Below are 15,365 nucleotides of genomic sequence, written 5' to 3'. Positions count from 1 at the left end.
ACCATGCCACCTAACTTTGTGTCATCATAAATTTGGACATATGACTTCCTATGCCATTATCCAATTGATTAATAAATAAATGTGAACAATTGAGGCCCTATCATAGATCCACGTGGGACACCACTGGTCACATCCGGCCAATTTGAGTACTTACCCATTTTCCCAACTTACTGCCACTCATCTGATTTCCCAGCCATTTCACTGACTTGCCCTAAATTCTGAGTGTCAGGATGGGATGCTCTTTGGAGGGACGTTGCAGACTCAATGGGTTGAATGGTCTCTATCCTCACTGCAGGGACTCTGATGATTTGATGTAATATTTTCCTTAGCTACTGATTTAAATTGTGGCAAGTATAATTCTGTTGAAAGAAGTTATTTGAGGGATAGATGAAATGTTAAAGCAATATAAATTAAGTTATTCTTTCTGATTCCCAAAGCACCTTTCTGCTATTCCGTCCTTCATTAAGCAAAATATTTAACAAGAAAATTCTGCGTAACACTAACATCAATTTTGACCTCAGGAGATGGCATTTCTTCTCCAATGTTAAGACTAATGCAAATAAAATGCAAACCCACAGCAACAACAGAAAGGCAGATACATTCAGTAGGCGTAGGCAATTTATTTTCATGGTCTGTCATCCATCTTGTATATAAAGATTCTGGCTATCTTTTCAATCAAAACAAATTAAATGGGCACAGGAAACCAGGAACTGTAAAACTGTCTTTCAATTCATTTTCATCCACAACTTATGTATGAGATACTCTTATAAAGCTTTCCATACTACCCAGGGAATCAAGCAAAACTCCAGATATCCACCTAACCTTATGACCCATTGTTTTTGATCAACTTCTTTCTATGGAATAATCCAAACATTAAAAGGTTTGAAATGCACATTTAAAATCGAAGGTGAACACCTCAATCCATATTTATCCTTATAACCTTCAAGTCTGTCTCTATGCAGTCAGTTTAAAAATGCTAATTAGAGAACAGCATTAACTGGCTTTGCCTTGGTCTGTTCCACACATTTAACAATTTAGGAAAAGTTATTTATTTTAATCACTATTCTCACTTGAGGCTAATTAATTTAGTACTTATGCCCTCAAGTAGAGCTTCTACTGGCAAACTAATTAGTTGGCTTACATCTACATTACCTCTGCCTCTTGGTATTTTAAAGACCACATTGATAACCTCACTCAAACCAATTTTATTTTGAATGAAGAGTAGGGCAGCTGTTTGAATTTTTTCTTCTAATCTGCAGCCTCGCCATAAAACATCCTAGAACTTGACTTTGAAAGATCTGCAGAACTTCAATGCCCTTTTTGCAGACAGAATGCACAAATCTATACCTTAACCCAAATATGACTGGACAAGTTAGTCATACAAAGTTCAAGTCGCACAAAACCAAATGCCTTTGTCAGCTTCTGGTAAAAGCGACTGACTGGGTTTACAAACATCCTTTTGGCAAAGAAACAGTGTCCTGGCAAGCCCTTTTAATCCGAAGAATGAAAAAAAAAGCCACATCCTGAGAATTAAAACTTGAAACGGCATTCCAATACATGATCATTTTTGCTGAGAAAATATAATTATGGAGCTCCTGAAGTTAGTTTCCTCGCAGGTAAGGAAATCACCTCTTATCCAGCTGGTAATTCTGCAAATTCCCACAACACCACCTCAATTTCTCCTGGTAGTAAATTAATATAGTCAGTAAGAAGCCACTTTAAACTATGCAAATCAGTTTCCCTCAAGCAGTAAAGTATGTGAAGTATGCCATTGTAACTTATACATTGTGTTGCGCAAAATAGAGACTGATCTACACATCTTTATAACAACGCATAGGTACAATTGTTAACACTAGTCAACCAATTCATTAAATTAATTGATATTTTTCTTAACAAGTACACAGTTCTAACTGCAGAATTGCTAAGACAGACAAGAAATGACAAACAAAAATGTTTTAAACACACCAGAACAGTTTCAATGTAACAGACGAGGCTCAGTTTGTTTGTCGCAAGTCATCCCTGAAAATACTTGAACTTCCATAAGGGCTATACCATTCACCTGAATCATAACCTGGGGAACATGAAGCAAGATGTTTGTTCAAATGATATTCTTGTACAAACAGCTTAAAATAACAAAATTATATTTTCTTCAGTTTATAAAGTTTTTAATAAACATGAAAAATGTTCTATGAATGTACTCAATATGTCATGTGCAGAATGTGTTTTATTGTTGCCATTGATCAAAGTGTTTATGCATGAGGTTAGTATGTTTTCTTACCCTGTGATTTATCCCAATTTAAATGATTCCGGCAGCTAGCTTTTATACATTAAAAAAAAGATTTATAAACACAGTGGTCCCAGTGGTTTAAAACATGACATCTTACACACATCACCTGCACAAAGATTAAATATAGGTAAGGAAAAACCAATACATATATAATTTGTAGCTAATCCAATCTCTTTTGTAGCATACCTGTAGTTTCTTAGATGAACTTTTTTTTATCTGGAATGGAGGCCTTGTAGAAAGTGAAGATTCTCAGTAACCTTTGAGAATTTATGCAGTTGATTTGCCAGGGGGTCAGTTATCAGATGAAATTTGAATTTGGAGCAGACTGAGAGAGAGGACTTCTCTCACTTTCAGGGTATAGCTATACATAACCTTGGATGCATAGTTAATGCAGCTAATTTGACAACTTTCCAGGTGGTCTTTCCCCATCAGATTAGCTTCTGGTGGGTAAAATGGCTAGCTTAATAACGCGGCCTGTTACTAATGCAAGGTTATTTTCCAAATATGGTCATGTGCCAGACTAGTAATCATCCCTGTAGTGTGGCTTTTCAGATACTCTGGATTACAGTCAAGATCTTTGTAATTGCAAGACTGGTGAGCACAATGTATTAAAATTGTAGTCCATTTCATATTCATCTAAAACCCATTGACTTTTGGCATCTCTACTGTACCTTGGTGAAGCAGAAAGGCAAGTTGGTTGGTATGCTATTGCCCTTTCAGTTGGCAGTCCATCCTTAAACAAAATGATCTGAGTTTCACAAATGGTTGTGACTGTTCATATGTAAATAGATATTTTCTCAAGTTTCAGAACTACCTGAAACTAAATACTGACAAAAATCACATGCTGGGTTTTTAAGATGGTGGCAGCCTTTCTAAATGAAAACTGGAGAAACTCCACAGGTCTTGCAGTAAGACTGGAAAATTGAAACATTATTTTAGTCCAGTATGATTCTTCTTTGCACCTTAAAAGCTGTGTCCATTTTAAAAAATATAGTTTCACAGTTTTGACACATCCATGCCTGTGTATGTGAAATAGATATTTTAAATCCATAAATCAGGTTTTGCATTGCCCAGTATCAGCAGCACTCTATGTACCTACTCAAATTTCATCTAAGGTAGGTAGTAGCATAATATTCTTATTTTTGATGGATGAATCATCATCAGTTCATATGCTATTGCATTTCCTTCAAAATATTGTAAGACGACATCAAATCCTCAGGTGAATGGATCATTCGGCAGAACAGGTCATGTTATAATTAGACTCCACTATATACCACATACTGTGAAGATCCTAGACTGGTTAATCCATGATATGTGATACAAGTCAGAAATCGGAGATCCCTTATCCATCAAACTGTCCTGACACTGTTATCCATAATAACCTTTCATCATAAAAACAAATCTATCAAATCTCAGTGCTGAACCTTTCAATTGATTTAGCCTCAGCAGCTATTCAGAAGAAAAAAACATTTAAATTTTCTAATATCTAATAGACTTAGAATTTACACAGCACATTAAAATGTCTCAACATGTTTTCTACAACTAGGGTTGGATTTTCACCATCAAGCTTGAACTTGAGTAGTGAAATTATTCAACTCAGCTTACCCATCTTATTTTAAATGGCCTGGTATTACCCAATATCTTTGTTCCATGGAGGTGGGGGGTTAGATGGAGTCAGGCCCAATCACCAGAGAAGTAGCTTGTCGGTGATGAGTCCTGAGGCAGGTTGGTTAGAAGGTTCATTATAGTATAGGGTCATCCCCACAACCTTCAACTGAAACATATCAAATGATCATTGGTGAAATGTTACATACAAGAGTGTACAATACTTTCTAGCCTAATGTCAATCTGTGGGCTAGGAAAAGCCCCTCATTCATAAGCACGATGAAAATAAAAAGCCCATTCTTGATATCCATTCAAATATTTAAATCACAAGTGGTTAATTTCTTATAAAAACAAACAAACATCTATTTAATAGAATCCCTACAATATGGAAGCAGGCCATTCCACCCATCAAGTCCACACAGACCCTCTGAAGAGCAGTCGAGAGTGTGGTGCTGGAGAAGCACAGCAGGTCAGGCAGCCTCTGAGTAGCAGGAAAATCAATGTTTTGGGCAAAAGACCTTCATCAGGAATGAGGCTGGGAGCCTCGAGGGTGGAGCACCCCATTTCCCCCTCATCCTATCAGTGTAACCCTGCATTTCGCATTGCAAATCCACCGAGCCTGCACACCCCTGGACACTGTGGGACAATTTAGCATGGCCAAACCACCTAACCTACACATCTATGGACTGTGGAAGATTTGCTGAAGAGACAAAGATAGATAGGAAAGTAATTTGTCAATAGGGCATAAGGTATCTGCAAAAGAACAGAGAAAAGTCGTGAGTGGGCAAAATTTTGGAGCATGGAATATAATGTGGGAAAATGTAAACTTGTCTACTTTGGTAGGCAGTTCAAAAATTCTTCAAAAAAGTTTAAAATGCAAATGCAGGCAACCCTGCTGAGGCAATGATAGCTTTGTTTTCAAACTCAGCCAAACATTCATAATGACATCATAGCCCTTAATAAATCAAAACTGCACAAACAGCTCTTTTCTTAAATATTTATTGCCTATTAAGCAAAGCAACAGTGCTTTTAACTCTCACTGGCAGCTTCAGGTGATTTTATCTTAAGTTTAAAGAGAAGTAGATTCACTGAAATTCCAGTCCTTATATAAATATGAAGTGCAAATTATATTAAGCTATGTTAATTGCCAATACCAATGCTAACTTGTGCAATAATCAGGCACACATGTAACACAATTTTGCAATCAAACACCTGAGCATTAGTTGACAGAAATGAACAGATGTTACAGTTTGACAGAACACACTGGCCAGCATGTGGCTATATTTAAAATTGGAGTATTATACTGCTAAAGCACCTATGCAAGAGGTGCCACTGAAATGAATTAGGAAACCACTGATGCAGCTCAGAGAGTGCCTTTTCAGCCTCACCCAATATTTCACTCATTGTCCCGTTCTGTGAGCAAAATGCTGGAACATGCAGCAAGGGGTTTGGCCAGAATGGGGTCACAGTAGGATGGAGAGAACATCTACAATGACATCACACCACTGGGATGCACAGGGTACCTTTGCCACAGACACCTTGGCATTGACAGCATACATTTTTATTATTAATGGTCAACATTGAAGCCTTTCTACGCTCACAATATTCTGCTGTTGGCAAGTAGTATTTTTGTCAAGAGCCTTAATCCATAAGTCAGGATGTTAATGATTAAAATACATTAGATAAAGTGAAGGTCATGATGAAATAATATTTGTAGTGTTATGGCACCAATATATCAGCAACATACCCATCATTTCTTTGCTCCTACCTGAGCAAATGGAAATAGCAAATCATTTTTTTTTTGCAAACCTGTCCCGTTCTGGTGTCCATTTTCATTCTGCTAATTCTGAATAACTTAATCATGTCTGTTTGTTGCCCCTCAATTTGAGGGAGACATCTAGTCTGGGGCACTAATTTCTGCTATTGATCCTCATGCGATACAACTGCATTTCACCTAACAGGACATTTTTTCAAAAAAAGATTGGTTTCAGCCAGTTGATGAATTCAAGCTTTGACGACAGGTTTTAAACAGAAGCTGTATAAAGTTTAATGAGCTATACCTCTCTCAAATTCATGCATATAAATAATTTATCGCCTTCATAATCATGTCACATTCTGCAAACTGATTTTAACAATGAAAGAAGTAGCCACAAACAGTTCTCACATTCCAGTTTAAGCATATAGAACAATTAGTGTAACAGCTATTTACTTGCGGGTATTGTTTTCCTCCCCCCACCCCCGCCCTTAATTGCCTAACCTGAATTCCTGCTTGACTCAGCAACAGTCATCAATTTAAGGCTTTTCTGATATCCACAGATTGATACGTCACGTAAAAGTGTGCATTCTTCACTTTCTGCCAGTGATGATTCCATTTAATAAAATATCTTCCCTGTTACACTTTAAGTGTTTGTACCTGATGGGGACAGCTCTTCAATAGTTGGAAATTAGTAAAACAGCATATTCAGCTACAAGCACTAATTCATTTTATAGAGCTCACATTATAAGCTCACTGTCTACCACACAGAATGATCTTTCATTTAATATCCACGTGAACACACATGATAATAGCCTGTCAGTCTCCCTCTTACCAGTCGCATGAGTGTAACAGAGACCATGAATTACACACAAGTTTGCATGCTGCATTATACCTCCATTCCATTGTGATGTGCAATGAGACCCAGAATAAAAAGTTATTCTGTGTCAATCATCTCTTTCAGTAAAGAGTTAGATAAACTTTTCATTAGAAGCAGATAATTTTGGATAACTATGATGAAGAAATAGAGCACACAGTTTCGTGTCCTGCAGAGGGAAGGTTGCAAGTATCCGATTACGCAGGTAGACCATCTCGAACTGCACTCGATCACTCCTGGCAACGGGGAGTACTTGCGCAGAGCTTGATGACAGAAGCTGCAAACCAGGGAGTGGTTAATGAGCTGGGGTGCGGGGGGGGGGGGGGAGGATGGATTAATAGAGAGGGAATATTACATTATCTGTTGGAGTAGCAACCCATAAACATTTAATAAACTTGAATTAGTTTATTCTGTATTTGGTTCTTATGTTAAGAAAGAACACAACAGTACAGACAGTCCCTGATTTATAAATGCCCAACTTATGAACATTTATACATATGAATAAGATCCCATATTAATATCAGAGGTCTGACATGCAAATGTTTGCTTAGACTTAAAAATTATTTTATACTGTATTATATTATATTGCACATAAATTAATTGAAGAACATACTCAGGAGTGGAATCCAATTGGATGCAATTGGACATTAATCTCCAAATATTCATCACTGCCACTTCCCAATACCCACCTGCAAATTGTCACAATCTTGCATTGCGTTTGTGAATCCCTTCCTTGGAATCAGTCACGTTCTACATTTATTTTCTTTGCTCATGCAATGAGCATCACTAATAAACCAAGCATTCATCGCTCATCCACATTTTCCCTGGAGAAAGTGATGGTGTACCATCTCCTTGAATGGAATTTACTAGATTATTTCACAAGGAGATAAGAACCATTCAAACTGCTGTGGACTTATAATCATTCATGCTGGATAAAGTCAGGAGATGTCCCTCCCTGGGGGGATTATTTCAAGGATTTGGTCGCCATGCTTTTTATTCTGAATTTCATGCATATTCCAGATTGTATTGGATAAACTGATCTTTAAATCCCCAGTTGCAAAGGTGGGGTATAAACTAATGTTTCCTGATTAATAGACCAGACCTCTAGTACTCCATATCTTGCAAAACAAGTGAATATAGGTAGTTAAAGATTTGCTTTAAAAAAAATTTTCCTTTAAAATTACATTGTGGGACACTAGTACAGGAATGTTTAATGTGTTAATCAGAATTTTTTTTTTACATTTTCTCCTTAAAATGACAGATTAACCTGTTCTACCAATGTAAGTTCAATAAGAAACATGAACCAAGAACCCACTGCCTTTTAGAAGGAAGTATTCAGGTGGATACAAAGCATCATACACAATAAGCTGCCCCTTCAATAATGCAGCATTGATACATTAAATGCTTAAACGTGGGAGACCAAGGGAGCTCGAGTTCACTATTGGGTATCCGAAAATGTGGCATTGCCACTGTCTGAGGCCAAGTGACACTTTGAATAATCAGACAGCAATGAATAACCTGAAGCTGGCTTTTCAGTACTTTTGAGAAACAGAAAGCATGGCCAATCTCAATGGTTAACAAGATATGTTCTAGATTTAACTGGTATAGAAGTAATATTTCATCAGCCTTCAACAAATATTATCAACACAATTCCACATTGATTTCACTACCATAAAGTGAACAATTTTTTTGCAAGGTGTATGGGATGTCTGTCAGTTTATTGCTCAAACACCTCAAACTTTCTCAGGACTGTTGCCAGAAAGAACAAAACCCGGCTCTTAAGAGAGCACATTCCCCGTAATAGAAATAACCTGTAAAAAGTTATTAGTGACATTTTAAATAAGTTTGCCTCTTACATATGCCAAATAAATATATCCTTCATATAAAGTCATTTTTCACCTTTTTTTTGAAATGGATAAAGTGGCATAATCAGTATGTTGTTTATGGAGACAGAGTAACTTGTGAATCTTTTCCAAGTCATTCACAAATAAGCATAAATATATATTTTAATTCACATGTGAATTGCAAGATACTTTGTTTTTCACAAAAAAAATGAATCAGTATTTCTTTTAAATTGTATCAATACATTGCAAAGGCATGTTGCAAAGACTTAGCTCAACAAAACACTATCTCACCATCTCATCTTATTTGCAAAGTTAATAAGAAAATGTAATCTAATTTTTATTTACTTTCTGACTAAAGGCATTGGTGGGATCAGTAAACTAAAATAATCCAGAAGATTTGAGAATGTTGTGTTTGTAAACTTTTGTAAGTTTACAATGAATTAAAATTTGGAATGTTAATTATAGATGTCTATGCAATTACCATTTCAGAAACATTGCTTTTCATTGTCAGTTTTGTTATTCTAATAAAATAAGTGGGAATGAAAACTGATCTGCAGAACAGAAATCATTTCATTTTTGTTCATTCATGCAATATGGGCTAAATGCCCAATCCTACTGTCACGATCATGGATCAGAACCTTAAATTATTTATAGATATGCTTCACTTTTGAATCCAAAATACATTGTTTTTGAAAAGAGGAATACGACAGGAAAAAATAACATGGATTTACATTCAGTAGCTGCCTGCCAAGGTTCTGTGCAAAATAAACAGTGTCTCGCATGTGAATTGGAAGGAAAAGTTCAAACAGGGAAGAGACTTAAATAGAGATAATGAGGGGCTGACTCTCTCTCACCTCTCGCACAAAGCCAGCTCTTACAGAAAGGTCTGCTTGATCCTCCAGGAATACACAAACACAGTGGTTACGACGTCAGTTTCAACTAAACTGAATTGGGCTAGTGGAACTGAAAGTGTTCATGTACGTCATCCAGGTTGGAACATGAGTGTGCTATGAAAGTCATAGTCAAAGAACTATCCCCTAGCCATCTGTGTTGCACTAGTGGAAGACCTTCCCTCACGCCAAGTGCTGCAAAGCAGTTAAAAAGGAATCAGGATACAGAAACATGCATCAGACAAGGAAACTAAGAATCTGAAAAATCAAATGTTCGACTGCCAGCATCAACACGCTTAGTAGCCACTGCTGCACCAGCCAGCATACAGCTTATCTGCTTCTGATGAACAATTCAAGAAAGACTGAACTGTACAACATTGCTTCTGTTGATAATTTTTTGGGACTTAGCTCTTACTTCTCATGCATGTATGCATATGCTTCATTACTAAAGTTAAGCAATGGATAAACTCATTTTATGTTAACTCAAGAAAACCTGGTTAAATTGGTTCCTTTTAAACACAAGTTACTTTAAGTCTGGGAAGAAGGAATTAACAAGAGAAGGCAGTTTGTTTACAAATTAACCTGGTTGTGCTCAACCAAAGGGCTAGAAGCTGCTCATCCAGCTCACCTGGGAGATGAAACATCCGGGTCTCCCAACTGGAACCATAATGAATTGGCGAACCTTACCAATGATAAAGGCATTAACAATACTTATCCTTAAAATAGTGGCTCGATAGGTCAGTTCACAGTGCAGTGAGCCCAGGTACGGAGACACATAAAGGCCAGACTGGGTGAGGAAGCCAGGTTTCCTTCCCTAGAAGGTCACTTATGCAACAGCATTTTTGTTTACAGTGGATGTGAACTTGCATCTCATGTTCTTTAGCTCAGGCCAATGGATTGTTAGCTTGTAATGTGACTAGAATACCACTGTTTCCTTACTGGAAAAGCAGAATTGAAAGTAAAAAGTATTGATCGTCTTTGAGAAGAAAAGTTCTCTCATCGTTCTTAAATGTAATTATTTTATTAGAAACCAACTTTCCACCCACAGTGGAACCACAGAGAAAATGCTGTATACATAATAGTAGAATACAAATGTATAGTCCATCAGGCATGGTCCCTGCTTCAAGCAAAGTGAAATGCCAGCTTGAACATCAGAATTTCTCTTGCACGAAAATAGGAAATGAGCAGCTGGCTCATGTGGGTGTGTTCTCTCACATCCCCTGGCATCTGATTCTGGACAATATTAGTACAATAACCTCCACATCAGATTGCTTCCTTTATCAAGTGATTGAAATATTAATGGCTACTGTGCTAGGTTTCACAGCTGGCATGCAGTAAACCTTTAAGAGATCTGCTCATAATCTCCTCATTTTATGACAGTATCTGACTTGAGGGACCACTTCAAGTATGATATGTTGATGGAAACACACTACTCTTTGCAGCAGAACAGCTTAGTATTAGACTAGGCAAGAAATGCCTAAGACTGTAATATAGTATTACAGTAACTGCAATAAAAATCCTATTAGATCTTTGGTGCTACATGACCAACTTATAGCTTTTTTTTAAAATTTATTCATGAATTTGGACTTTGCTGGCTGAACTATCATTCATTCAGCATTCCTGGTTACCCATGAGAAAGTGATGGTGGGCTGCCTTTTTGAAGTGCTGCAGTCATTAGGTGCAGGTACACCCACAATGCTGTGAGGGAGTTCCAGGATTTGGACCCAGTGACACTGAAGGAAGAGTGTCATTATTCCAAGTTAGGATGGTGATGTGCTTAGAGGACAACTTACAGATGGTGTACTCCTGGATCTGCTGCTGTCATCTTTCTACATTGCACAGGTTGTAGATTTGCAAGGTACTGTCTAAACAGCCTTGGTAAGTTATTGCAATACATCTTGTAGATGGCACATATTCCTGCTACCGAGCATCAGTGGTGGAAGGAGTGAAGGTTTGTGGTTGTGATACTTTCCATCAATTTGACCTGATGTTAAGCTTCGTGAGTGTTGCTGGAACTCCACCAATCTGAGAAAAATTAGGAGCATTCCATCCGATTCCTGACGGTGCCTTGTGGATAGGCTTTGAGAAGTCAGGAGGTCAGTGACTCACACTAGTATTCCCAGCCTTTGTCCTGCTCTTGTAGTCACAGTATTAATATGGTATGTCCATTTCAGTTTCTAGTCAATGGTAACCCCAGGGGATTCAGTGATGGAAACACCATTAAACATAAAGAGGAAACATTGGATTCTCTTGGCGGAGATGATCATTTGTCACACAGGTGTCTCACAGTGTTACTTGCCACTTGTCAGCCCTGGATATTGTCTAGGTCTTGCTACATTTCGCCACAGTCTACTTCAGCATCTGAGAAATCAAATGGTGCAGGACACTGTTCAATCATCGCTGAATGTTTACATTTCTGGTCTTATGATGGACGGAAGGTCATTGAGGATGCAGCTGAAGATGGTTGGGCCTAGAACACGATCTTAAGGAATTCCTGCGGAATCCTGGGAGCTGAGTGTATTAACCTCCAGCAAAAATAAGCATCTTGCTTTGAGTTAGGTATGACTGAACTGCGGAGATATTTCCAAACCCCAATTCCCATAGATTATATTTTGATGAAACTTCTTGAAGCCACACTCAGTCAAATGCTGCCTTAATGTCAATAGCAGTCACTGTCATGTCCCCTCTGGAATGTAGCTCATTGGCATATCTTTGAACTAGGACTGCAATAGGGCTAGGGCAGAATAGCACTGGTAAACCCAAACTGAGCAGAAGGTGGTGATTGCAGCACTGCTGAGGACTCCTTCCATCATTTACTGATGATTGAGTGTAGACTGTCAGGGTGGTAATTGGCCAGGGAAAAGTTAGATAGGGACAGGTGGAGGCCATTCAGCCCCTTGAGCCTGTTTCACCATTCAATGAGATGATGGCTGTTCTGTGGCTTAACTCCATATATCTACCTTTGTCCCATATCCCTTAATAGCTTTACTGAACAAAACGTTTATCCAGTCAGATTTTAAATTAACAACTGATATAGCTTCAGTTGTCATTTGCGAAAGATAATTCCAAGCATCTACCACCCTTTGTGTACAAAAGTGCTAACTAACATTGCTACTGAATGGTCTGGCCCCAATCCCTGGTGTCCGATTTTCTCATGGGTACAACATATCTGGCCAATTTTTTCACATTGCTAGATAGATGCCAATATTGTAGCTGCAATGGGCCAGCATAGTTGGGCATGAAGTTGTGGAGCACCAGTCATCACTCTGTTGTAGGAAATGGTGTTTAACCTGATGGCATGAGATGTGCGTGGTTATGAGTCAGGGTTAAGTACTCCCAGGAAATCTTGCTCCTGAATGTTTACTGGCCTTCCGCTAGGTCCATTCTGACAATGGGAGGGGACATACCCAGGGCTAATGATGGTGTTGGCAAGGTCATGGTCTATAAGGTATGATTTTGCGAGTATGGCTACATCAGGGTGTTTTTTGACTAATCTTGGAGATGGCTCTCAATTCTGGCACACAGATATTACTATCAAATTACTAACCATAGTAGCTATCAAATGGGACCAGTTTGGTTTACGAATCCTGGTCAGCATGGACAAATTGGGATGAAGGGCCTGTTCACGTGCTGAAAACCTCTGACTCTAGAACTAGGACTTTTCAGAATCAACACAATTTGTCGTTATTTCCAGTGCCTAGGTTTTTGAGACATTTTAGCGCTTTGACACAGCTTGTTAGGCCAAGTCAGCAAGTAGTTAAGAGGCAGCCACATTGCTATGGGTAAACTGCATCAATTGGTCAAATCAAGAAAGGACAGCAGCTCTCCTTCCCTGAAGGATATTGTAAAGACTTCTCTAGTTTCCTAATCAACAATGCATTCATGTCATCATTAGACTTTTAATTTGTTTTTTAATTCCACACTCTGCCATAGTGAGATTCAAACTCAAGCCCCCAGAACATTAGCAGTGTCTCTGGATAACTAACCCAGTGACAGTACTATGATGCCATCACCTCCCCTCAGAACTTGATTGAAGTATTGCCTCATCAGGTACAATTACCTTGCTGCAAGTAAAGTCCACGTCATGGTAGCAGAAACAAAGACAGAAATTGCTGGAAAAGCTCAGCAGGTCTGGCAACATCTGTGGAGAGAAATCAGAGTTGAGGGTCGAGTGACCCTTCCTCAGAAACAACTGAGCTTTTCCACCAATTTCTGTTTTTGTTTCTGATTTACAGCTTCCTCAGTTCTTTCAGTTTTTATCATGGTAGATGAATATGGCAACTGAGACATGACCTTCAAAATCAAAGGAGTACATCTTCTCCATACAGAACATTCATATCCTGATGTTCTGATAAATATAAAGACTGATTTACTGGCATTGCTGAATGCTTTTCGCATTGCTCAAAACCCAGCCCTGACAGTTTACATGCATAGAGCCGGAGGGAAAAGAAAGCAGCAATTCTCAGGACTCTGGCTACGTTTCTAAACTTCTGTGAAGACAATTGTGCCAGACAACTGGAGGATAACAAATGGAACACCTCCCGTTAAAAAAATGTTGTAGATAATACAGTATGTGTCTGGCTAGTCTTTCCTTACATCGAGTTTCAAAGAATTTGCAGCTCAGAAACAGGCCATCTGGTTTAGGCTTGACATGAGCTGCCTATTTCATTTCATCCCATCAACATAAGCTTCTATGCCCTTCACCCTTACGTTTATTTAGCTCAACTCTAATTGCATCCTTAAAAGTAGCCTTAATCTCTCCTTTTGGTAGTGAGTTCTGCAATGTCATCCCTCCTCAGTGACTAAGCTTTTCCTAAATGTCTTGTGGGATTTAGTAGCAACTGTCTGATACTCGTGGGCCCTAACCCACAAGAGGAAATGTCTTCGGTGTCTACCATATCGAACTATTTGATAAGTTTTAAAACCTCCATGTAGTCACCTCTCAGCCATCTTTTTCTCAAGAGCCCCATCCTGTTTAGTTAGGTACTAATGCAACCAAACAGTATAAAGTATAACAACATTATCAAACACTTGAACCAAAATGTAGCAATGTGAGCCAGTCACTCTGGATTTCTAAAATACAGGCTATGCTTCATCAACCATCTAGAATTGTTATCAGGAGCAGAAAAGTAAGCAAAGTTAATTGACAAAACGCAGTGAATGCGGTTCATATGAATTCTAAACAAACATTTAATAAGGCACCACATTAGCAAAGATAGCAGCACCATACAATTAATATGGTTGAGGCCAAATGGCTGGCAGACATGAAGCAAAAAGGCAATGGCACAAGGAAAGATGTGAAGAGTTGTATTGTACATGGGCTGTGCTCATCTCGTAAAACATAAATGATCTCGACATTGGAATTTATTCTTTGATGGACTGCGTTTGAGGGACTAAAATTTCCTGTCTTCATGAAATCGGAGAGTATGACCAAATGTGAGCAATACTGTGAAAGTCTGCAGAAATCTACAGGGAAGATATATCTGTAAGTGGCAATGAAGGAAATCGCAACAGATGTAGGCCATTTGACCCTGCAAACCTGCTCTGCCACTCAACTTCAACATCATTTTCCCACAACATTTCCACATCTCTTGGCATCTTAGCTATCTTGAAGTCAATTGATCTCTACCTGAACGTACTTAATATCTGAGTCTCCAGTGTCCTCTGGGGTAGAATTCCAAATAAATGCACCAGCCTCTGAGTGAAGACATCTCTTCATTTCTGTCCTTATGGCTGACCCGTAAATTCTGAGTGCCCCTTGGTTATAGAAACTCCAGGCTAAGGCAAACACCCTTTCTTCCTTTGCCCTTGTGAACTCCGTAAGAATTTTAAAAAATCTTTTAATAAGATCTCCTCTCATGCTACGTCTATAGAATACAGGCCCAGTCTCCTTCTGATAGGACAATCCCATCATTCCAAGAATCAGTCTGGTGAGCCTTCAATTGCAAGGTTATCCCTTCTCAAGAAAGACGACTAAATCTGCACACAATACTCGAGGTGAGATCTCACCAGGGCTCTACACAATTATAGATGCAATTCAACTCAGAAGAATGTGAAGCGACTATTAGCTTTTAAGTATGAACATTGAAAATACACACACATTCAATTA

The 15,365-nt window shown here is 38.5% G+C and overlaps 1 protein-coding gene across 15 annotated transcripts in view; it reads right to left on the bottom strand.

Annotated features, from left to right (window-relative positions):
* Positions 1-15,365, bottom strand: part of anks1b (ankyrin repeat and sterile alpha motif domain containing 1B) — an 818,433-nt gene that overhangs the window by 585,862 nt on the left and 217,206 nt on the right. Inside the window, exon 1 of one of the 15 annotated variants that reach the window (XM_043713642.2) lies at positions 1,966-2,038. The exons of the other annotated variants lie outside the window; for them this stretch is intronic. The gene's annotated coding sequence lies outside the window, so the exon portion shown is untranslated. Of the gene's footprint in view, positions 1-1,965; positions 2,039-15,365 lie in introns of those variants that run through there. 15 annotated transcript variants of the gene reach the window in all.

Source organism: Chiloscyllium plagiosum, unplaced genomic scaffold (assembly GCF_037043375.1).
Source record: "Chiloscyllium plagiosum isolate Xiang-an unplaced genomic scaffold, Cpla_swu_hap1 HiC_scaffold_23, whole genome shotgun sequence".
Taxonomy (NCBI): domain Eukaryota; kingdom Metazoa; phylum Chordata; class Chondrichthyes; order Orectolobiformes; family Hemiscylliidae; genus Chiloscyllium; species Chiloscyllium plagiosum.
The sequence above is the reverse complement of the archived record's forward strand: the minus strand, read 5'-3'. Positions and strand labels throughout refer to the sequence as shown.